Below are 25,009 nucleotides of genomic sequence, written 5' to 3' on the forward strand. Positions count from 1 at the left end.
TCTCCGGGGTTGTCTCGCCAGCACCGTACGCACCAGAAAGTGGCAACTGAGTCTCGTCATCATCTGATGTGTACTGAGGTGTGCTGACCATAGGCACTGGCCCACTCGCCTCTTCAGATTCAGAGGGACAAAGAAGTTGCGCATCACTGCATACTCCCTCTTCTTCACATTCAGGAATGCTGCTTGGCTGGCCCCCTCTTTCCAAGCCAACAGATTCCGAGAACAGAAGTAGAGACTGTGATGGCTCCTGTCCATGTCTCTCTGACTGCCTGGGCACTTTGGCAGGTGGTGAAGAGACAGATGGTTGCTCTTCGGTGCTCTGGTCCTGAGAGGCTGTGGAAGTAATTGAAGTCGATGCGTTAGCTGCCATCCATCCGACAACGGCTTCAATTTGTTCCTCCCGCAGCAGTGGGGTACGTTGAGGTCCTACAAAGCTGCGCATAAAGGACTGTTGCCTGCTAAAACTGGGGGATGCTGATCCACTGGTGCCCGCAGCAGGCCCAGAATCCCCACGTCCTCTACCTGCAGAATCCCCACGTCCTCTCCCTGCAGAATCCCCACGTCCTCTCCCTGCTGAAACTCCATGCCCACGCCCACGCCCACGTGCCTTACTCCCTGCCTTCTTCATCTTGCCAGACTGCTTAAGATAGGCAGAAAAGTACAAAGGGGGGCCTTAGTGTGCTTATTCCTGAACAGCTGGTTACAGGTACAAGAAACACTAATTTTATGAAGTGTGTGTGTGTGGACTAGACTTTAATAGGAGCTGATGTGTCCTACACAAGTTCCAAATGTAGTGTTTGGTGAACTTTTTTTGTGGTTTCTTTGTTGGAAACAAACTCAAAGTATGTGAACAAAGAATTGAAACTGATAGTATCACCAACTTTTTGGAGCTATTACAATGCAGGCAGGTAACCTACAATGCAAAAGATGAGGCTCCAAAAAAATTGGGTAATACTAATCTGGCTGCGCCGGCAGGGCACAAGCCAGAAAAAAAGGCTCCTCTATCTACTCCTATAGAGTGTTTGCAACCAACCAATGTTGATGGATACGGATGGATGCACACTAATAGGAGAAAAAATGAGCTGCACTCAAAGACAAATATGTGTGAGGCAGTGACGCACGTTGAGCGTCCTACAACCAGACGTAGCTGCAGGACACTTTACTTAGCGTGAGCTGCACTCACACACAGTCAAGAGACCTCTCAGACAGCCGTGAACAGTGCAGCTAAGTGGGCAATGGCACTGACAGGCTGCAGAAAGGCTCCGCTGTGTACTCCTATATAGTGTTTGCAACCACCGTAGATGGAGACGGATGGATGCACACTAATAGAAGAAAAAATGAGCTGCACTCAAATAAAAATATGTGTGAGGCACTGACGCATGCTGAGCGTCCTACAACCAGACGTAGCTGCAGGACACACTACTCAGCGTGAGCTGCACTCACACACAGTCAGAGACCTCTCAGATAGCCGTGAACAGTGCAGAAAAGTGGACACTAGCACTGAAAGGCTGTAGAAAGGCTCCGCTGTCTACTACTAGTGTTTGCAACCAACGTACAGTATATGGATACGGATGGAAGCACACTAGATTGAAATTATGTAAAAAATGCAGCTCAAAAATTAAAAGATGTATGAGGCAGCAGTGAGGCACGCTGGGCAGCCTACAACCAGACGTGGCTGCAGGACCCACTCCACAGCGTGAGCTGCACTCACACAGCCCTTGCAGACAGCTGTGAACACTGCTGCTAGGGCAAAGAAGGCTACAGTGGTGGTTTATGTAGCCTGGGTAAAGCACTAGATGTTTGGTGGAATCGCTATTTCTAACTGTCCCTCACAGTCTTCTACAGCAGCCTGTCCCTAACTGAATTCACAGCAGAGTGAACCAGAAATGGCGGCTGCGGTGGCTTTTATAGTGCATCATGACATCGTTTCAGCAGCCAATCACAGCCATGCCAATAGTTAACATGCCTACATGCCTAACAGGATGTGCCCACACTTCGGAGGATTCCCATTGGCTTAATCAAAGCAAGCAGGCTCATAGCATGATGGGAACTTCCGATTCCGGTATCCGATATGACAAAAGTATAGGAAGTCAGTATCGGAATTCCGATACCGCTAATATCGGCCGATACCCGATACTTGCGGTATCGGAATGCTCAACACTACTGATATAGTCTTTTTGAAGCCTAGCGACTTCAGGGCCTGTTTTTCCTATCAGTCGGTTGGCTCATTTTGATAGAGTTTTTGCAGATGGCAGACAGCAGCTTTCCTATCCTGTCCTATGTAGTTAGCTTGGGCCCCATCATTTGCTCAACCTATCTTTCTATCTGTGTTAGTGTTTTCATCTTGCTTCACCGTCATTATATGTTGGGGGCTGCCTATTGCTTTGGGGTCTGCTCTGGGGCAGTTTAGTTTTTCCCCTTTCTGTCTTTAGGCTATATAGTTCTCCGGCTGTGATCAAGGGGTCTAGGGCACCGTAGGAACCACCCACGGCTACTGGTAGTTGTTGTGGATAGGTTCAGGGGTCTGCAATCTGATAGCTGCCAACTTCTCTGGTTTTTCTGGACTTAGCTTGTATTTTCTTTTTTCCTCCTGCGGTGACTCATCATAACAGGTGACCCATTCACAACAGACATGTGTGAGCCATCTGTACTCTGGGTCCTGGACGGCACTTACCAAGTACAGGTAAAAGAACTGCACAACTGTGTCTGTCATCTTTCTCCTGCGCCTGGCACACGGCTCTGCTACGTCCTGCACTGCACACCATCTAACAACTCTTTCATCTGCCCTGCGACTACGGCCCTACCTGTGCAGGGCTTCTACATCTTAGCTGCACCACAACATCTATCCCAGAGAAGCGACACTGCAGCGCTGGTCAATGTGATCAGAAACCACAGGTGGCGTCACGTATCATTCACCTATAAACCTTATTCTCCCCTTTGCATGGATGCCCAGGGCCACGGAACGGGTCATCACCACCAACGTGACACATCCCTCTGAGACACCGGCCCGGTACCGATTAACCCCATTGCCCTGGCTGGCCACCCACACTCCATGTCAGATTCATCTTGGACTGGGGAATTCATAATTTGACTTGATAACCCGGGCATGGTATGTGAAAAGAGCTCCATGGAGTAATCGGTAGTGTGGCCTGCCACATCCTTCACTTTTGGTAGGGGTGAAAGACACAAGGAAAGGTGTTGTTCCTGACCAGGAGCCTCCAATGACGACTCAATGCTTTTATTTTTTGAAACTTCAGAAGAGGAGGCGAGAGAGCTGGAGGCTGTGTCAGCAATGTAAGCCAAAACTTGCTCCTGAAGCTCCGGCTTTAAAAGTGGTTTACCTATTCCCAGAAAAGAGAGCCTTCAAGGCCTTGTGGAGCCAGACGATGACGCAGGCTCAATACTTCCTGCCTTAGGTGCTATTGTGCTTTTGCCACTACCAACAGATGCAACACCACCACCATCGGGACCAGATGGCAACCCCCGCCCACTTCCATGGCATCTTCCACCATACTTGCTCATTTTTGTGAAAATGTACCCAAAATACCACCAGCTATATGGTACTGTAAAACAAGGTAGAAGGTGTATCTACTATTGGTGAGAATTTGAATCTCACTATAGATTTGAGGACGCTGAACTATTGTCTCAGGCCCAGGAGAGTTTACACCTCAATGTAACAGGCTGAAATTGGATGGTGTATGACAAGGTGAAGGGTGTATGTAGTATTGGTGAGAATTTGAATCTCACTAGAGATTTGAGGACGCTGAACTATTGTCTCAGGCCCAGGAGAGTTTACACCTCAATGTAACAGGCTGAAATTGGATGGTGTATGACAAGGTGGAGGGTGTATGTAGTATTGATGAGAATTTGAATCTCACTAGAGATTTGAGGACGCTGAACTATTGTCTCAGGCCCAGTAGAGATTACACCTGAATGTAACAGGCTGAAATTGGATGGTGTATAACAAGGTGGAGGGTGTACTGTATATAGTATTGGTGATAATTTGGATCTCACTAGAGATTTTATGAGGCTGAACTATTGTCTCAGGCCCAGTAGAGATTACACCTCAATGTAACAGGCTGAAATTGGATGGTGTATGACAAGGTGGAGGGTGTATATAGTATTGGTGAGAATTTGGATCTCACTAGAGATTTTAGGAGGCTGACAATGATGCTCTCAGTCCAAGTATGGACGCAGGCAGCCTAATAAGCAGGACTGCTGCACACAAAAGGGTGGAAAAATGAACGCTTGGTAACTGTTCAGAAAAGAGGAAGAAAAGTATTTTTGCTTTTAAAAAAGCAGTTTGCACAGCAGTGTGCAAACAGCAATGCAGCTATCAGGGAGCCTTATAAGGCAGCCTAATAACCAACAGAGCTGATGCACAAAAATAGAGCCTCCCCTGTCACTGCACACAAACTGTTGTGTTGTAAGTGGAAATCGCTAACAGCAGAAGCAGTTTTTTGGCATCTTCTTCCCTGCCTAACGCTCTCCCTACAGAATCATCATCAGCAGCAGCTCTCCCTATGCTAAGATCGGCATAAGTAAGATGGCGGTCGGCGTTCACGCCCTTTTATAGCCCCTGTGACGCCACACAAAGCCAGCCAATCACTTGCATGCCCTTCTCAAAGATGGTGGTGACCGATGCCTATGTCATCACGTTGCCCACAGTGTGCGTCCTCCATCATTGGCTGAAAAAGGGCGCTGGAAGCATCTTTTGAAATGTGACTTTGGCGCTCTGGTCGCCAACCTCGTGGCCGACCTCACGCTATGGTCGGGTTTTGTTTCATGAAACCCGACTTCAGCGAAAGTCGCTGACTTTTGAATATGACCGACCCGTTTCGATCAACTCTATTTGCCATCAGTTTTCCTTAGCATTTTGACAGTCGAAATGATAATAAAAAAATCTAATGGAAATCTTGCTTAGCAATTATAAGTCAGTGGAGCAAAATAGATGATGATGATGGATTTGTCATATCAACAAACAAACATATCAAACATACTGTATAATATCGCGCAACAATAGAATCCTATAATACAATGTGAACACATGCTTAAGGTGACGACGCACATTAGATGAATATTGTCTAAACCCGTAGGTTTTGACTGACCAACTAAATATCTAATGTGTAATAGTCTGGGGTGTATGAACGTTCCCCTGACAGAGGATGTTGGAGAACAGAAGGGTCTGGTGGTGGCCTTTTTGCCTCTGAGAACATATACTGTAGATGCTCGGTAGAGTGAGGTTGGGTAGAATATTCTTCCGACCAAGAAGTGTTTGCCCAACAGTGATCTTACGTTTATAGCCACCCATATCCTCTGCGAGCAGCAGCCTGGACCCTCACTTATAATAATTATTTGTGCCTGTAGAATATACCGTAGATGACATATTTAGAATCCATAAATCCACCATGTAGGATCTTCTCGGATATAATAAATATTGTGTGATTATAGGCTTTGAGGGAAAAGGTAACAAGTTCAAATTTTCAGCATTCAGTGTTCACTCCAGCTAATTAAATATTATCTCCAGCAGCAATGCCGACCCCTTACAGAGATATACACAATAGTATATGATACAATTTGCTAATTAGCATTAGAACAAGATATTGTTTTCTGTACTGTGGAACATGACAAGCCATTCACACACTAAGGTCTCATTCACACCAATGAATATTTGTTTTTAGCAGGATCACTTTCTTACAAACGCCTTTGAACAGTATTTAAAATGCCTTCCAGCTGTTTTTGAGACAAATGAATACACTTGAAAGTTTGTCGGAGCATTTTGCTTTTTTATTTTTCTGTTTACAGATTTCTTTTAGATTTTATTGGAGCTTGTTTGATTATACATTATTTAGTTATTCACTTTTTCTTGAGGACACGTTCACACGTTCAGGATTTGGTCAGTACTTTACATCAGTGTTTGTAAGCCAAAACCAGGAATGGGTGAAAAATCCAGAAGTCGTGACGTGTTTCTTTTATACTTTTCTTGTGCTTTGCAGCTCTCGGTCTCTGATAGGCTTGTGGCTGTAGAATAAATGTGGGCAGGTAAGCAGCCTGGAGAAACTTGCGGTGACCAGTGAGAGATTGGGTTGTCTTTTTATATAGTGTGAGGGGTACTATGGGTTCATTACTTCTAGATGGAGGCCACATTGTGGAGCAATTTTAATGTACTGTATGTGGTCAAAATAAGGAAACTTTTACTACTATATGGGGGTCACATAGTGGGAAACTATTACTATATATAGCAGCCACATAGGAGAGAAATATTAATATATGTGGTCCATAAAGGAAAACAATAATAATGTATGAGGGCCACAAAGGGGAACATTCCAAGTTTTGCCCTGGGGTTTATATGTTACAAAAAATGAAAGAAAAACAAGACCCCTAAAACATAACTTTTAATGCTATCTTAAAAACTCTCCAAAAAACACTCTAAAAATAATTAATTATAGAGGTGTATCTATATATGTGCTTTGAATCAATAATGCCCAGCAAAAATCAATAATCAAAATAGGGCATGGGTGGGCTAAAAATCCCTGACAATCCCTACCCGCTCCCTACTTTTCGGTGGAGGTCGGCACCCTAATATTTGTGATATGGCACTCTCACTCAACGCTGGATCACCCTAAAGACCCTACCAAACACCAGGTCTGACAAAGGATGCATGGTGCGTTCAAAACGCATTGCTATATATCATGGATTGATTATTATGATGGATTATCTTTCTGAATAAATACTGGAATTTTAGGAAGTTGGATTGTTTTTCTAACTCTACCAAGCACCTAGTCTATAACTGAAGTACAGCACAGGTAGTGATAAAAATAAGATACTGGATGCATATCAAAATCAGACTTGCATGAACCCATCGGGACAATGCCCACGCAATGAAAAATGCACAAATTACTATATATATGTATGTCCAATAAAATCTATATCCCTAAAATCAATTATATAGACAGATAACAGTTTAGAAATTCAGGGAATCTTTTTAGAAGACCAATATTAATGTCTGATATGCATAGCCATACTTGAAAGACTCAAGGGCCTGTATTGTGTTAATCTGTGTCTCATGTCCCGACGCGTTTCCCCCCCAAAATCTTCAACATTCATGACATGCTGACAATGCAGTGAGAACAGGTCTTTTACTACCAATTCTAGGTCGAAGGAACCCCAGGCCAGCACTGTAGTTAATAATTTAGATGATGCAGTAATATAACGTCCTACAAATTACGTTGTGGCAATGTGTGTCGGCTTCTATCCACATTAACAATATAAATGAGAGATTTGTGCAGGTAATGTGTTCATTACCTCACTACAGTTTTCTTTCTCTATCATGTACCTGACAGTGGTATTTTCACAAATTAAAGGACTGTTTCATTAACTATAACTTTCTAATGGAGCTCGTGCTGGTAAAAAGCTAATATTTGTAATAATGATTGATTCCAAATGTCAGTGTAGAATGTGATGAAAGAAAACAAGTTTATTGTGGGAGGAGGAACGCGACAACACACGGGCGATTACCCAGTGTGAGCAATATATTTTCTGCAGTACCGGAACAATCTGTATTACTCTTCTGCAGCTTGCAAACATTTCAGGGCACCGAAGAATAAAGCTGCAATGGAGCAAAAATGAAATAGTTTGTTAAGAGTCCCACCATAGCCATTTATTTTCTTTCGGTGTTATATAAATGTCACTATGGAAAATGATCTACCGTTATGGTCAATGCTTCATTTTTAGCTTATTGCACTGCAAAGTTTTACCTAAAGCTGACAGCTGAGGGGGTGGGATGTAATGATGTCCCAAATAAGCATTTGCCATTACTAAGTGGTTCCAAGTGGTACTTATGATGTTAACATAACTTTAAGATGATAAATTATTTTTAAGATGCAATGGTGTGAGATGACACCAAGTTATGTATTATATTGCAATCTACAGAAGATGTTCATATATTAGAAACTGACTTGGATAAACTGAGCGTTTTGGCATCCACTTGACAAATGAGACTCAATGTGGATAAATGTAAAGTTATGCATCTGGGTACTAATAAGTGGCATGCACCATAATTTGTAATGGGGGTAAAACTAGGAGAGTCACTTGCAGAGAAGGATCTGGGTGTTCTTGCAGATATCACACTAAATAACAGTATACAATGTCAATCAGCAGCTTTTATGGGCAGCAATATATCATAATGTATTAAAAGAGGGAGATAGGGACATGAAATCATTTATGCAGCCTCATCTGGAATATACAGTTCATTTCTGGGCACCAGAAAGTGTCACCTATCCCGGAATAAGCGCCGGATCTAGCTCCCTTTTCCGATTTCCACTATACTTTGTAGTTGTCCACACCAGGTTTCTCAGGTAACTCAGTGAAGTCCTCTGCTTCATCACTCTAATCCTTTTAACCCCTTAGTGACAGAGTCAATTTGGTACTTAATGACCCGGCCAATTTTTACAATTCTGACCACTGTCAGTTTATGAGGTTTTAGCTTTGGAACGCTTCAACATATCCCACTGATTCTGAGAATGTTTATTTCGTGACATATTGTACTTCATGTTAGTAGTAAAATTTCTTCGATATAACTTGCATTTATTTATGAAAAAAACAGAGATTTGGCAAAAAATTTGAAAATTTTTGCAACTTTCAAGCTTTTAACTTTTGCACCCTTAAATCAGAGAGTGGTATCACACAAAATAGTTAATAAATTACATTTCCCATATGTCTACTTTTACATCAGCACTATTTTGGAAACATAATTTTTTTGTTAGGACCTTATAAGGGTTAAAAGTTGACCAGCGATTTCTTATTTTTCCAACAAAATTTATAAAACCATTTTTTTAGGGACCACATCACATTTGAAGTGAGTTTGGAGAGTCAATATAACAGAAAATACCCAAAAGTGACACCATTCTAAAAACTGCACCCCTCAAGGTGGGCAAAACCACATTCAAGAAGTTTATTAACTCTTCGGGTGCTTCACGAGAACTAAAGCAACGTGGAAGGAAAAAATGAACATTTTACTTTTTTCACAAAAAATTTAATTTGGAACCATTTTTTTATGTTAACAAGGGTATCAGGAGAAAATGGGCCACAAAATTTGTTGTGAAATTTCTCATGAGTACGCCGATACCCCGTATGTAGGTAAAAACCACTGTTTGGGTGCATGGCAGGGCTCAGAAGGGAGGGAGCACCATTTGACTTTTTTGAACGCAAAATTGGCTGGAATCAATGGTGGCACCATGTCGCATTTGGAGACCCCCTGATGTACCTAAACAGTGGAAACCCTCCAATTAAAACCCTAACACACCCTTAATCCTAACCCTAACCATAACCCTAACCACAACCCAAACCTCAACACACCCTCTAACCCTAATCACAACCCTAACCATAACTCTAACCACAAACCTAACCCTAACACACCCCTAACCCTAATCCCAACGCTATCCATAATCCCAACCATAACCACAACCCTAACCCTAGCCCAACCCTAACTTTAGCCCCAACCCTAACTTTAGCCCAAACCTAACTTTAGCCCAACCCTAGCCCAACCCTAATCCTAACATTAGCCCAACCCTAACCCTAACTTTAGTCCAAACCTAACCCTAACTTTAGCTCAATTCACTTTAGCCCAAATCTAACCCTAATGGAAAGATGGAAATAAATCCTTTTTTATTTTATTATTTTTAGCTAATTAAGGGGGTGGCAAAATGAGCCAATAGAAAAAATTTCCTCTTGTTGCTTGGTGCCGGCCGGCAGATATCAGCGGGTGCACTGCGAAAGTGCCCGCCATTTTCTCCTGGAAAAAGACGCCCACAGTTAGGGAAACTTCATGGGGAGTTGCAGGGATAACGGAGGTACCAAGGGGGACCAGGGACCCTATTTCTCTCTCCTTTGATGTGCAATCACATAAGAGGAGAGAGAAATTAAATGGAAAATCTGACTTTTTTTTCGGTTGCCGTTATACCGTTGATAACGGTGATTGCAACACTGGGGTTGGTAAAAAGCGACCTGAGTCATGTTCTCTGGGGTCTCAGCTATCCCCGGGAGCCAAGACCCCAGAGAAATTCCGACTCTGGGGGGTGCTATACCTTTATTCCTCAGTGCCGCTAAAAAGCGGCGCTGTATTTTAAGTACCCTTAACTGCCTCCGTTAAAAGGCATATCATCGGTAGTTAAGGGGTTAATGTGATGGTGTGATAGGTTATGTGGATGTCATTTTTTGTATATTCCTATTTTTAACAATTCCAGTTATTTTCATAGTGTTTTTCTTATTACATTGTAAGTCTACAGCCTCACTGTATCTGTCTCTTGATGACCCCCTGTAGTGCATTAATCCCTAAGGCCCTTTGTTCTCTTCTGGGAGGCAACTTGTTTGACTACCCCTGGACAAGGAAGGGGGTGGGGGAAGAACAGGAGATGGACAGTCAGTTCCGGTAGAGACAAGATGGTGAAAAGGCTGCATTTCAGAGAGAAGGACCCATTTCTTATCCTCTGGTGCTAGAGTTTGGATTCTCGTTTCCCTGGACATTTTATCCTGATACTGGACTGCATTCTCATTCTGGACTATCTTATCCTTTGTGTGGTGGACTGAATATGGACCTTTTTGTATTTTTGCCTGAATAAAGGTCTTGGAATTGTTCACTCTTTGCTTGCTCTGTTGATTGTGTGATACCAGAGAAGGACCCCGTGACAACTGGTGGCAGCGGTGGGATCAACAGAGCGTCACCCAATGGAGAACCACCCACAGAGTGAGTACAGAAATTGGACTGTATGCAGTTTACAGGAGAGAGCCAGAGACCTGGGCCTGTACTACCAGGGACTGACTAAAGAGGCCTTAATCGATCTACTGGTGGGCGCTAGCCCGGCCACCTCCTCCCAGATGTCTGAAGGACGAGCACTGGAGACAGGGATCCCCATCCAGAAAAGCCAGTGGTTGGTGTGGTATGAAGAAGAGATGGCGGTTCTGGGCCCCGGTGTCTCTCAGGAGTATAAGGAGGAGGCTGCCCGCCGGGGACAGCGGACACAGGAAGCAATGGAGCTTGAAAAAGGGAGTAACGCAATGTGGAGTGTAACCCCAACAATCCGGAAGCCTATATGGATCACCCGGACAGAGTTTAAGCCATTTGATGAGGCTTCTGGAGATGTGGAGGGGTTCTTCAAAGACTTTGAGCAGCAGTGTGCTGTGATGGAGGTGCCCCACTCTAGCTGGATGCGTTTGTTAGTGGGGCTCCTGAATGGAAGCTTGGCGGAGGCTTACCGAACCATTGATGCACTGCGGAATCGGGATTATAACATTGTAAAGCGGACTATCCTGGATTACCATGCTATCACCCCAGACTCATATAGGGCCAAGTTCCGAAACCTCCCATGCACCACGGGGGGATCGTTTAGGATGTATGCACATAAGATGTCCGAGGCATGTCGGAGATGGCTGGAAGCAGAAAACGCCTTTACTGTGGAAGATGTTATACAGGCGTTCCTTATAGAACAATTTCTTGCCAAGTGCCCAGCAGAGGTACGGGAATGGGTCCAGGAGCGCACGCCGTGTACCGTGGATAGAGCTGCAGCCCTGGCCGATGAAGCCCTTACTATCCGGCCGCAATGGAGGAGGCTTCTGGACAATGAACCACGGCCTGCTCCCGCGCCCCGTCCCCCTCCAATTATATCTTCCCTTCCACCTAGTCGCAAGCCGATGACAATCACGCCTCACAATCCTAGGCCCCAACAGTTCCGACCACGACCTGGGGGTATCACAGAGAGGAGGTGTTATGGGTGTGGGCAACCTGGACATTTGCAGTCTGGCTGTCCCTCCAGGATTCGGAGGGAGCCCCACGCAGCCCCACCTTGTCCAGTGCATCTTGTACATTCCACCACACCTGAGGAAGAGCTACCACCACCCCCACCAGAGTGGACCACCAACCACGGCACCATAGATACCCCTCCTGGAGTGTACGGACTCCGGCCTCTGTCTTTTAGCTACTCAGAGCAACGGCAAAGCCACCTGCTGGATGTCTTTATTGATGGATACAAAGTGTCAGGATTTAGAGACACGGGGGCATTCTTGACTATCGCTGACCCCCGTGTGGTTCGACCCGAGGCAATTTACCAGGGTCCGGGAATTCCCATTGTCCTGGCGGGTGGTGTCCGCAAATATATACAGCGAGCTTCTGTGCGTTTGGATTATGGTTGTGGAGAAAAACTGTGTTGTATTGGAGTTATGGGAGGACTTCCTGCAGATATCCTCCTTGGGAACGACATTGGGGAGTTACAGTGCCAATTTGTGGGAGCAGTCACCCGACTACAGGCCCTTCAAGCACTATGTCATCCGGACCCCACCGGGGAGCAACCACCACGAATCGCATCAGAGTCGGTAAGCAATACTTTCGCTGCTACTACATTGGGAGAGTCTTGGGACAGAGAGGAGTTTAGGAGAGAAATAGAGGGTGACACTACCTTAGCAGCCCTTAGGCGAAAGGCAGAAACTGGGCACGTGGGAGATAATGGGGATGGCTTCACTCGAGAAAACGGACTGTATTATCGTGTAACAAAGGGCAGTGACCAGAGCAACCCTGACGCAACGACCAGGCAACTCATTGTCCCTCAGAAGTACAGGGCACAGCTACTTCAACTGGCCCATGATATCCCCTTGGCTGGGCATCAAGGGAGAAAAAGGACTGAAAAGAGACTCACCCAAAGTTTTTACTGGCCGGGCGTCTCGCAGTCGGTAGCCCATTATTGCCGCACCTGTGATGTGTGCCAGCGAATGCAGCATCCAGGAGCTCGACATAAGGTACCCCTGCAATCCCTGCCCATAATTGAGGAACCATTTCAACGTGTAGCCATCGACATCATAGGTCCTCTGGCCCACCCCAGCAGGTCGTTGAAAAAATATATCCTGACCGTGGTGGACTATGCCACTAGGTATCCTGAAGCTGTGGCCCTGTACAGTATTACAGCAGTAAAGGTAGCCGAGGCCCTTGTTACCATCTTTACCCTGGTAGGGTTTCCTAGTGAAATATTGTCGGATCAAGGCACTCAGTTCATGTCAGATCTGGTCCAGTCCCTATGGCATACCTGTGGTGTTTGAGCCATTCGCACCACCCCATACCACCCGCAGACCAACGGACTATGTGAACGCTTTAATGGAACCCTAAAAAATATGCTGAGGGCTTTTGTTGACGTTGAAAAAGACTGGGAAAAGTACCTGCCACATCTCCTCTTCGCCTATCGGGAGGTTCCCCAAGAGTCCACAGGGTTCTCACCCTTCGAACTACTGTTTAGCCGGAAGGTCCGTGGGCCTCTCACTCTTCTGAAAGAACATTTGGAGGGAGACATCTCAGATACCGGAATGCCCATCGTTCCCTATGTTCTAGAGCTCAGAGACCGTCTCGCCCAGCTAGCTACCTTCGCTAAGGAACATCAGCGAATGGCCCAGTCCAGACAAAAAACCTGGTATGACCGTAATGCCAGGAACCGGGAATTTATGGAAGGACAGCAAGTGCTCATGATTACTGCCTCCCCTGCCAACAAGCTTCAAGCAGTGTGGGAAGGCCCTTATCAGGTTGTCAAGAAAATTAATGACACTAACTATGTTATTGCCCTGGACTCTAGTGGTCGACGACAGAAAACCATCCACATTAACATGCTGAAAGACTACCACGACCGATCTCTGCCTGTTCTAGCTGTCTGCCACCCCCCTAGTGATACCGCCGACGACGAGTATCTCCCAGATCTCCTCCAGGTTGCCCAAGCGGGTGGATCACTGGAACAAGTGCCCCTGGGCTCCCATTTATCGGATATACAAAAGGACGATATTGTCGCCATACTAAGGCCGAGGGCTGCTGCTTTCTCCTCAAAGCCGGGGAAGACTACTCTCACCAGCCACCATGTGGAAACCCCCGGACAACGCCCCATCCAGCAGGCTGCCTACCGGGTTCCAGAGGCTGTTCAAGGCATGATAAAGAATGAACTGGAGGAGATGAAACAACTGGGAGTTATTCAGCCATCTCACAGTTCTTGGGCCTCTCCTGTCGTCCTGGTCCCCAAGAAGGATGGTACAACACGATTCTGCGTTGATTACAGACGACTAAATGATGCCACCAAGAGTGATGCTTATCCCATGCCCAGGATTGATGACCTATTGGATCGTCTGGCCAGTGCCCAATTTGTGACCACGTTAGACTTGAGCAAGGGGTACTGGCAGATACCCCTAACCGAGGACGCTCGGGAGCGCTCAGCCTTCATTACTCCATTTGGGCTTTATGAGTTCCTGGGAATGCCCTTTGGGATGAAAACTGCCCCCGCTACTTTCCAGAGACTGGTGGATCGACTGTTACAACAATGTCAGGACTTTGCCTGTGCTTACTTAGACGACATCGCCATTTTTTGCACAACCTGGAAGGAACATCTTAAACACTTGGGCATAGTGCTGGACTGTATCCTTACTGCAGGACTGACCATTTGCCCTGATAAGTGCCAAATAGGGATGGCTGAGGTGCAGTACCTCGGGCATAGAGTGTGACGGCCGTCTGCGAATCTGGGCTGCAGTGGGGACAGCACCCCGAGTAACCCCGAGACCCTTAACCCCTATACAGGGATCTGGAATTGTAGCAAGGCCCAGGAGGTCGCTGTCTAGATTAGCAGTGGACCAGAGCAGGACGGCCACCAAGGGGTCAAAACTAAAACCCGTAATCAAGGTCAGGATGCAGGAGTCTGAGACCAGGGCGCCGCAGAGGCACAAAATCAGCAGACAGAGGGAGAGTCAAAAGTCCAGGCCAGGGTCAGTAAAACCAGGAGGGCAGCGAGGTACAGAATCAGCAGGCAGAAGGAGAGTCAGGAATCCAAGCAAAGGTCAGCATCAAAAAGTCGGAAGAGAGGCGGAGGTACAAAAACGGCAGGCAATAGAATGGTCAAGAATCCAGGCTGAGGTCAGAGTATACACTATAGCAATTCACACAGTAACACGCAGGGGAACCAAGAATATATCCGGCGGCTTGCAAGACCAGTCCCCAGGTATTTGAGGGATCAGGTCCTCCCTCACAGGTTCCCGGCCCGATGATGTAACCAGGACCGCCCCCGGACCAGGCCAGATGGACATGCAGTAAGCCCTACATGACTGACAGAGGGGCGGAGCCTGCGCCCACCAGATGCCTGTGCAGGAGCCCCCTCTCTGCCACCACCCTCACCCTGGAGCGAACCACGGCGCCTCCCAGTGGCTGAGGCAGGAATAGCCGTCCCCGAGTCCGACGGCGATGTGACGGTCCGGCGCCCCCGAGTGGCCGAGACCGGAACTGCAGGCCCTGAGTCTGGCAGTGACGTCCGGCGCCTCCTAGTGGCAGACGCTGGAACAGCAGGCCCCGAGTCCGACGGCGACGTGACGGTCCGGCGCCCCCGAGTGGCCGAGACCGGAACTGCAGGCCCTGAGTCTGGCAGTGACGTCCGGCGCCTCCTAGTGGCTGACGCCGGAACAGCAGGCCCTGAGTCTGGCTGCGACGTGACATAGAGTAGGGGGTGGGACACTAAGGCCTGAGCCTGCCAAGGTGGAAGCCATTAGGAACTGGTGTAGATCCCAGACTAAAAAGCAGGTACTTGCGTTTTTAGGAACTGCTGGTTACTATTGCAAATTTGTTTCTAATTTTAGCACCTTGGCCAAGCCCCTAACCGATCTGACCCGCAAGAACATGCCTAGGAATGTGACGTGGACGACGGCATGTGAGGATGCCTTTTCAGCGTTAAAGACTGCCCTCGTCACTGCTCCTGTCTTGGCTGCCCCGGATTATAAACGCAGGTTCCTCGTGCAGACAGATGCATCCACCTTTGGGATTGGGGCAGTACTTAGCCAAGTGAACGCCGCCGGAGAAGAACATCCTGTTGCTTTTGCCAGTCGGAAACTACTGGATCGGGAAGTTGCCTATGCCACTATTGAAAAGGAGTGCCTTGCCATCGTATGGGCGCTAAAAAAATTGCAGCCCTACTTGTATGGCAGAGACTTTACAATCGTTACAGACCACAACCCTCTCACATGGCTGAATCGTGTATCAGGGGACAATGGAAGATTGCTGTGGTGGAGCTTGTCCTTACAACCCTACAGCTTCTCCATCCAATACAAGTGGGGAAGCCAACACCAGAACGCCGATGGACTATGTCGACAAGAAGAACCATAGGCTCCCCAGGCCGACCTACCCCTGCCACTGTACAAGGAACTATAAATAACTGAGCAATGTGGACTAAAGTGAGCAGGCCAGAGGTCTGTGTAGACCTCATGGCGTGCTCACTTATTATGGGGGGGAGAGGTTGTGATGGTGTGATATGTTATGTGGATGACATTTTTTGTATATTCCTATTTTTAACAATTCCAGTTATTTTCATAGTGTTTTTCTTATTACATTGTAAGTCTACAGCCTCACTGTATCTGTCTCTTGATGACCCCCTGTAGTGCATTAATCCCTAAGGCCCTTTGTTCTCTTCTGGGAGGCAACTTGTTTGACTACCCCTGGACAAGGAAGGGGGTGGGGGGAAGAACAGGAGCTGGACAGTCAGTTCCGGTAGAGACAAGATGGTGAAAAGGCTGCATTTCAGAGAGAAGGACCCATTTCTTATCCTCTGGTGCTAGAGTTTGGATTCTCTTTTCCCTGGACATTTTATCCTGATACTGGACTGCATTCTCATTCTGGACTATCTTATCCTTTGTGTGGTGGACTGAATATGGACCTTTTTGTATTTTTGCCTGAATAAAGGTCTTGGAATTGTTCACTCTTCGCTTGCTCTGTTGATTGTGTGATACCAGAGAAGGACCCCGTGACAGTTAAGATCAGCTGTGATAAAGGCCAGATGCTTGAATATTAAGCAGCAGTTTTTTTGCTGACTCTACTTTGTCAGGAGTTTGCTGATACTTCACTTGCTCCAGCGCCAGTCAAGTGTCTCTAATTTCCTCAGCTTCTCCTGACATACATGCTGCCACCATAGATATTTGCAAGCTTATTTAAGTTTACCCATTTGTCCACACCAACTTCTTAAGTTAGCTTGCAACTATTCACACCTCGCCTTTGCAATTAAAGCAAAACATCTCTTCAAACAAATCTCCAGACTTCATTAACTTTTCTGTTACATTGCTGCTATTTACCATTGCCCTGATGGATACCAAAATGTATTTGCTTCTCGGTTATCCCTGTGTTTAACCATTGCCCTGCTAGAAGACACCAGATTGCATTGATGTGATTTACTGCTTCTCTGCCAGATGACACCAGTTTCTCATATTGCTTCAGATCCTGTTTGTATCCACACACCAGGCTCTGCTTCATCTGTGCTACCTGCTGGGCTTTTTTCTCTGTCATCTTGCATACATGGCTGTCCTGTACCTTACTGATCCACGTGTTACCTATCTAGACCTGCATTGCCTCTGGTCCATGCTGCTCATCTAGACTTAGAAAATTCACCTCTCCTGATGAATCCATAACAGAAAAGATGCTCTGGTCTTAGAGAAAGTACATGAAAGAGCCATACAACTTATAAAGGTCCTGGAGGATATTAGTTATGAGGATAGGATAAAAAAAATAATTTGATTAGTCTTGAAAAAAGGCATTTAAGTGGGGACACAATTACCTTGTACAAGGACATAAAGGGCCCATGCAAAATATATGGTCAAGAGGTCGTTAATATAAAGCTCCTTTAAAAGACAAGAGGACAAAGATCAAATAAAATTAAAGCTGGAATGACAATAAGCGCAATAGGGTCTTATCCAGCTTCCAATATTGTAAATATGGGATTTGTTCATCAGGTGGGATTGTAATAGTCACCACCCCTGTGTTAGCTTGTTTGAATAGGCTGCTGCAGATCCACCAAAATGATAGGATGCAAACTTGGAGATAAAGTGGATATAAATCCAATATATGATCAGAGACCAAAAAAGATGGATGCAGTTTTTATTTGTCAATGCATTTCGAGGTATTCCTTCTTCTCATCAGGACAAACCACTAGAGTTGAGCGACTTTTGTTTTTTTAGGGTCGAGTTTCGTTTCGTGAAACCCGACTTTTCCAAAAGTCGGGTCGAGCAAGATAGGCCGATTATAGGGAAAAGTCGGGGTCGTCCCGAAACATGAAACCCAATGTAAGTCAATGGGGAATAAAAGTCGGCAGTGAGAGGAGGACAGGAAACACACCTACAGTGCCCATTTGAATGCCAAAAGCATCAATTCTTCTTACTTAAGCTTGTCAACCTTAATTAACTTCATAATACAAGTTACGCACTGAAAAATGGGGGTTATTTGGCTAAAGTTGTGGGGGGGTAGGGCTGGCTCTAGGTTTTCATGTGCCCTGGGCGAAAGAGCGCCCCTTTAACACATACCACAACTCATCATGCTCCGATACGGCAGAGAAATAGCGGTATAGTACAATGAAAAATACTTCACTTTTTACATCTCATGACGAGGCCCATCTATTTCTCCATACAGAATCATTGGTCCCATATAATGTTTGAAACAGTATATGATGAGCTCCACATAATGCTACAGTATATGTTGGTCCCCATGGATGAAGCTCCACTGTCTTATGGGCCCAAATAATGCTCCAAACATAATGGGCCCCATTTCTAATGCTCTAGTGTATAATGGGCCCTGTAAATGCTGCTCCAGTGTCTGATGTCCACCTTTGGAATGTTCCAGTGTATGGTGGGCCCCATCTATCATTCTCCAGAGTATAGTGCTCCCCAAAAATTGCTGTCCCAACATTGAAAACAATCAAATAAGTCTCCTCGCTAGGGAATCCCTGTACTTGTCTGGACTCCTCGTCGTCCCCATCTTCCATCTCACTGCACAGTATTTCAACCTTGCAAGTGCTGTGATCCTGAGCAAGCAGGGGGGCCCACTCATTGGCGACGGCACTGGCACAGGGCCCCTGATAGTACGGTGGTGTGTCTGATGGCTGGTGGGCCGAACCTGCACTTTCATCTGCAGCTTCCTCTTTGTCACCGTGTAAGATGGAACTGTATATTGAAATTCAGTGAAGAGGTATTTGGAAAACCTTTAACAAATACCTGTGTGAGTTGCTGAATTGTAAGTTGCTGAGTGCTTTCTACCTGTTCAATTTTTGCGGGGCTTTGGGGGCTTGTTTAACCTATATTTTCTCTCTTCAGGGTTAATCTCTTATTTTACTATCTGTGTTTTTAAGGGTAAACTATATTGCATTTAAATCTTGAGGTGTAACTATATTCACAAGGGGTTAATTAAGGGTGGGAGTTCATACAGTAATTAAGGGTTTATAAGGGGCAGCTGGTTGGGGCTCAACTCCTTTTGGAAGTGCATTGAGCAGCAAGGTGGTGTGCTGGTAAAAGGGGAAAAAAAAACAAAAACAAAAAAAAACTCTTTTAAATCTTCTTCCTGAGCGAGTGTGAACGAGCTGAGTGTGACCTGAGCGTAAGTGCGAACTGTGGTAAGTGTGTGACTTGAAATTCAGTGACTTTAGATTCAGGGAGTTTCCAAGGGAGGTCTTACTGAATTGCTGTTATATTAATACTTTTTTTTTTTTTTTTAATTTATTTTTGCTTATCTTATTGTCTGGTGCAATCCCCATTAGGATGTGCTCCACTATTGCCAATGCCATCCAGTGCACGTCTTGCCGCATGTATGAAATCCTTGAACAGCCGGTCGAGGGTGCATACTGCTGTGCGAGATGTGAGCACGTTGTGCATTTGGAAGCCCAGATACTGGATCTAAATGTGCAGCTGGCAACACTGAGATCCATAGACAATATGGAAAGGAGTCTTCTGCTCACTGAGCAGACGCTCAATGGGATAGATGAGGGGGGGATGCTAGGTTGGAGCTGCAGGACAATGAAGCAGCTAGCTGGGTGACAGTTAGAAGGCGGGGTAGAGGGAAGAGCACCAGGGAGGCTAGTCCTGATCTGGCACACCCCAATAAGTTTGCTAAGTTGGCAGATGAGAGGAGTGTTAGTGCAGGAGTAGCACTGCTGCAGCAAGGCATGTCCCCTGAAATCCGGAGGAGTGTCTGCTCCAGTAAGGGGGGAAATAGGAGAGCAGGGCAGGCCAGACAGGTTCTGGTAGTGGGAGACTCAATTATTAGGGGAACAGATAGGGCAATCTGTCACAAAGACAGGGATCGTCGAACGGTGTGCTGCCTACCTGGCGCTCGAGTCCGACACATTGCTGATCGGGTTGACAGATTACTGGGAGGGGCTGGAGAGGATCCAGCGGTCATGGTGCACATTGGCACAAATGACAAAGTTAGAGGTAGGTGGAAGGTCCTTAAAGATGATTTCAGGGAATTAGGCTGTAAGCTTAAAGCAAGGACCTCCAAGGTGGTATTTTCGGAAATACTTCCTGTACCACGTGCCACACCAGAGAGGCAACGGGAGATTAGGGAGGTTAATAAGTGGCTCAGGAATTGGTGTAGGAAGGAGGGGTTTGGGTTCCTGCAGAACTGGGCCGACTTCTCAGTTGGCTACAGGTTCTACGCTAGGGACGGGCTGCACCTCAATGGGGAGGGTGCCGCTGTGCTGGGGGAGAAAATGGCTAGAAGGTTGGAGGAGTGTTTAAACTAGGGACGGGGGGAGGGTATTCCTTTTATAGGAGGGGAAGACAGTGCAGATAGAGACCTGGGCACAAATAATGACATTGGGGGTGGAGGTGGCATGGGGGGTGGGGTTAGAACAGTTAATAATTTAAGAAAGAATAGAGGTACAGAGAGATACATAAAGTGCATGTATACTAATGCCAGAAGTCTCGCCAACAAAATGGAGGAATTGGAGTTAATGTTGTTGGAACATAATTATGACATGGTGGGGATATCTGAGACATGGCTGGATGAGAGCCATGACTGGGCTGTTAATTTACAGGGCTATAGTCTGTTCAGAAATGACCGAACAAATAAGCGAGGGGGAGGCGTGTGTTTATATGTAAAATCATCCTTAAAACCCATCCTTCGTGATAATATATATGAATCTAATGAAAATGTAGAGTCCCTGTGGGTAGAGATAAGGGGAGGGGGGGAAAAATAATAAATTACTGATAGGGGTTTGTTATAAATCTCCAAAAATAATGGAAGCTACAGAGAATATCCTCATAAAGCAAATAGATGAAGCAGCGACTCAAGGAGAAGTCATTATTATGGGGGACTTCAACTACCCTGAAATACATTGGGGAACCGAAACCTGCAGTTCCAGCAAGGGTAATAGGTTTCTGACAACGATGAGAGACAATTACCTTTCACAACTGGTTCAGGACCCAACAAGAGGGGGGGCACTGCTAGACCTAATATTAACCAACAGGCCAGACCGCATATCAAATGTAAGGGTTGAGGGTCACTTGGGTAATAGTGATCACAAATGAATAAGTTTTCATGTATCCTTTAATAAGATGTGTAGTAGAGGGGTTACAAGGACACTAAACTTCAGGAAGGCAAATTTCCAACGGATGAGAGATGATCTTGGTGCAATTAACTGGGACGATATCCTGAGACATAAAAATACACACAGAAAATGGGAGACATTTATTAGCATCCTGAATAGGACCTGTGCACAATATATACCGTATGGGAATAAACATGCGAGAAATAGGAGGAAACCACTATGGCTAAATAGAGCTGTAAGGGGCGCAATAAGAGATAAAAATAAAGCATTTAGAGAATTAAAGCAAGTAGGTAGTGATGAGGCATTAAATAAATACAGAAGATTAAATAAATTCTGTAAAAAGCAAATCAAGACAGCAAAGATTGAGACAGAGAGACTCATTGCCAGAGAAAGTAAAAATAATCCCAAAATATTCTTTAACTACATAAATAGTAAGAAGCTAAAAAATGATAGTGTTGGTCCCCTTAAAAATAGTCTGGGTGAAATGGTGGATGAGGATGAGGAAAAAGCCAATATGCTAAATAACTTTTTTTCAACAGTATTTACACAAGAAAATCCCATGACGGATAACATGATCAGGGATAAAAATTCTCCATTAAATGTCACCTGCTTAACCCAGCAGGAAGTACGGAGGCGTCTACAAATCACTAAAATTGACAAATCCCCGGGCCCGGATGGGATACACCCCCGAGTACTGCAGGAATTAAGCACAGTCATAGATAGACCACTATTTTTAATCTTTAAAGATTCCATAATAACAGGGTCTGTACCACAGGACTGGCGTATAGCAAATGTGGTGCCAATATTCAAAAAGGGGACAAAAACTGAACTTGGAAATTATAGGCCAGTAAGTTTAACCTCAACTGTGGGTAAAATCCTGGAGGGTTTTCTAAGAGATACTATACTGGAGTATCTGGAGAAGAATAACCTTATGACCCAATATCAACATGGGTTTACAAGAGACCGTTCCTGTCAGACTAATCTGATAAGCTTTTATGAAGAGGTAAGTTCCGGACTGGACCAAGGGAATGCAGTGGACGTGGTGTACATGGACTTTTCAAAAGCTTTTGATAAGGTGCCACACAAAAGGTTGATACATAAAATGAGAACAATGGGGATAGGGGAAAATATGTGTAGGTGGGTTAAGAGCTGGCTCAGGGATAGGAAACAAAGGGTGGTTATTAATGGAGCACACTCGGACTGGGTCACGGTTAGCAGTGGGGTACCACAGGGGTCAGTTTTGGGCCCGCTTCTTTTTAACATATTTATTAATGACCTTGTAGGGGGCATAGAGAGTAGAATTTCAATATTTGCAGATGACACTAAACTCTGCAGGGTAATTAATACAGAGGAGGACAATTTTATATTACAGGAGGATTTATGTAAACTAGAAGCTTGGGCTGATAAATGGCAAATGAGCTTTAATGGGGATAAATGTAAGGTCATGCACTTGGGTAGAACGAACAAGTTGTATAAATATGTGCTTAATTGTAAAACACTGGGCAAAACAGTCACTGAAAAAGACCTGGGTGTATGGGTGGACGACAAACTCACATTTAGTGGCCAGAGTCAAGCAGCTGCTGCAAAGGCAAATAAAATAATGGGATGCATTAAAAGAGGCATAGATGCTCATGAGGAGAACATAATTTTACCTCTATATAAGTCACTAGTGCGACCACACTTAGAATACTGTGTACAGTTCTGGTCTCCGGTGTATAAGAAAGACATAGCTGAACTGGAGCGGGTGCAGAGAAGAGCGACCAAGGTTATTAGGGAACTAGGGGGTCTGCAATACCAAGACAGGTTATTACACTTGGGGTTATTTAGTTTGGAGAATCGAAGGCTTAGGGGTGATCTTATTACAATGTATAAATATATGTGGGGACAATACAAAGACCTTTCTAATGATCTTTTTACTCTTAGACCTGTGACGGGGACAAGGGGGCATCCTCTATGTCTGGAGGAAAGAAGGTTTAAGCATACTCACAGACGCGGATTCTTTACTGTAAGAGCAGTGAGACTATGGAACTCTCTGCCATATGATGTTGTAATGAGTGATTCACTACTAAAATTTAAGAAGGGACTGGATGCCATTCTTGAAAAGTATAATATTACAGGGTATATACACTAGTCTCCTTAATATTGCGTTGATCCAGGGAGCTAGTCTGATTGCCGTATGTGGAGTCGGGAAGGAATTTTTTTCCCCAATGTGAAGCTTACTGTTGCCACATGGGTTTTTTTTGCCTTCCTCTGGATCAACATGTTAGGGCAAGTTAGGATAGGATATGGGTTGAACTAGATGGACTTAAAGTCTCCCTTCAACCTTAATAACTATGTTACTATATGGGAAGGGTAACCTGAGTTTCATCAGGGTCAGATTCAGGCCGTGTAGCGTGCGAGGGGAATGTAGTGGTCTGGGTCAATGTACCAGCAGATTCATCGAGCAGTGGCTGGGCATCAGTGCACTTGTGTCGCCCCCAGGAGTACGGTCGCCACAGTGGCATTACCTTCCTCCTAGGGAGTGTGATGTCATGCTTGAGAGCAACGAAGGATCTCTCTAGCAGGTTAACTGATTGGGCGGCGTTATTCCCACGAGTCATGACCCTCCAAACAGCGTTCATGAAGGCATAGTGTTTGTTTTACGTGGGCAGTATGGTTGCAAAGCTGAACCTTAAAGGAATGTCCAGAAAGGCACCAGCAGGAGTGGAGCCTACGGTTAAATTCGACTCCACCTGGGAAACCTCAACCATGCCATCTACAGAACAGATGCACACATTGCAAGCTTAATTCCGTTAACGAACGAGACTCCGTCATGCCCCGCGGTCCGAGTCCGGCTTACTAGAGGGACACGTGAGGCTCTGGCACATGAGATTGGCCAATAACTGGTGTGTCATGCCCTTACATGTCCGTGGCTGCATGTGCGCTACACTGAAAAGGCCAGCGTTTGTCGCTTACAGGTGCAGATAACCCGCTGAACAACGTTAGTGATGGGGATCACTGATTACAATTATTACCCGCGAACAATGATTTCCCAGTAAGTGCAGGTCAACCGCAGTTCCGGAATTAGGCCTAACCGTCATTCCTGAAAAAATGAAAAACTTACGTGTGCAAACCACAGGTGCTGTAGCTTGCTTAACAGCTCGCCAGCCGTTCTCACACCCAGTATGGATTACACGTGATTGCACAAAGGTGAGAAAGGGTACCGTATCCCCGGATAACATGTATGGATAGCGTACACATTCAAAATATATGTCTATACATCAGAAGGCAGGCTCAGACGGTGTTAGGCCCAGTATGGATTGCACGTGATTGCACAAAGGTGAGAAAGGGTACCGTATCCCCGGATAACATGTATGGATAGCGTACACATTCAAAATATATGTCTATACATCAGGAGGCAGGCTCAGATGGTGTTAGGCCCAGTATGGATTGCACGTGATTGCACAAAGGTGAGAAAGGGTACCGTATCCCTGGATAACATGCATGGATAGCGTACACATTCAAAATATATGTCTATACATCAGGAGGCAGGCTCAGACGGTGTTAGGCCCAGTATGGATTGCACGTGATTGCACAAAGGTGAGAAAGGGTACCGTATCCCCGGATAACATGTATTGATAGCGTACACATTCAAAATATTTGTCTATACATCA

Source organism: Dendrobates tinctorius, unplaced genomic scaffold (assembly GCF_039654945.1).
Source record: "Dendrobates tinctorius isolate UK_male_01 unplaced genomic scaffold, ASM3965494v1 ptg000143l, whole genome shotgun sequence".
Taxonomy (NCBI): domain Eukaryota; kingdom Metazoa; phylum Chordata; class Amphibia; order Anura; family Dendrobatidae; genus Dendrobates; species Dendrobates tinctorius.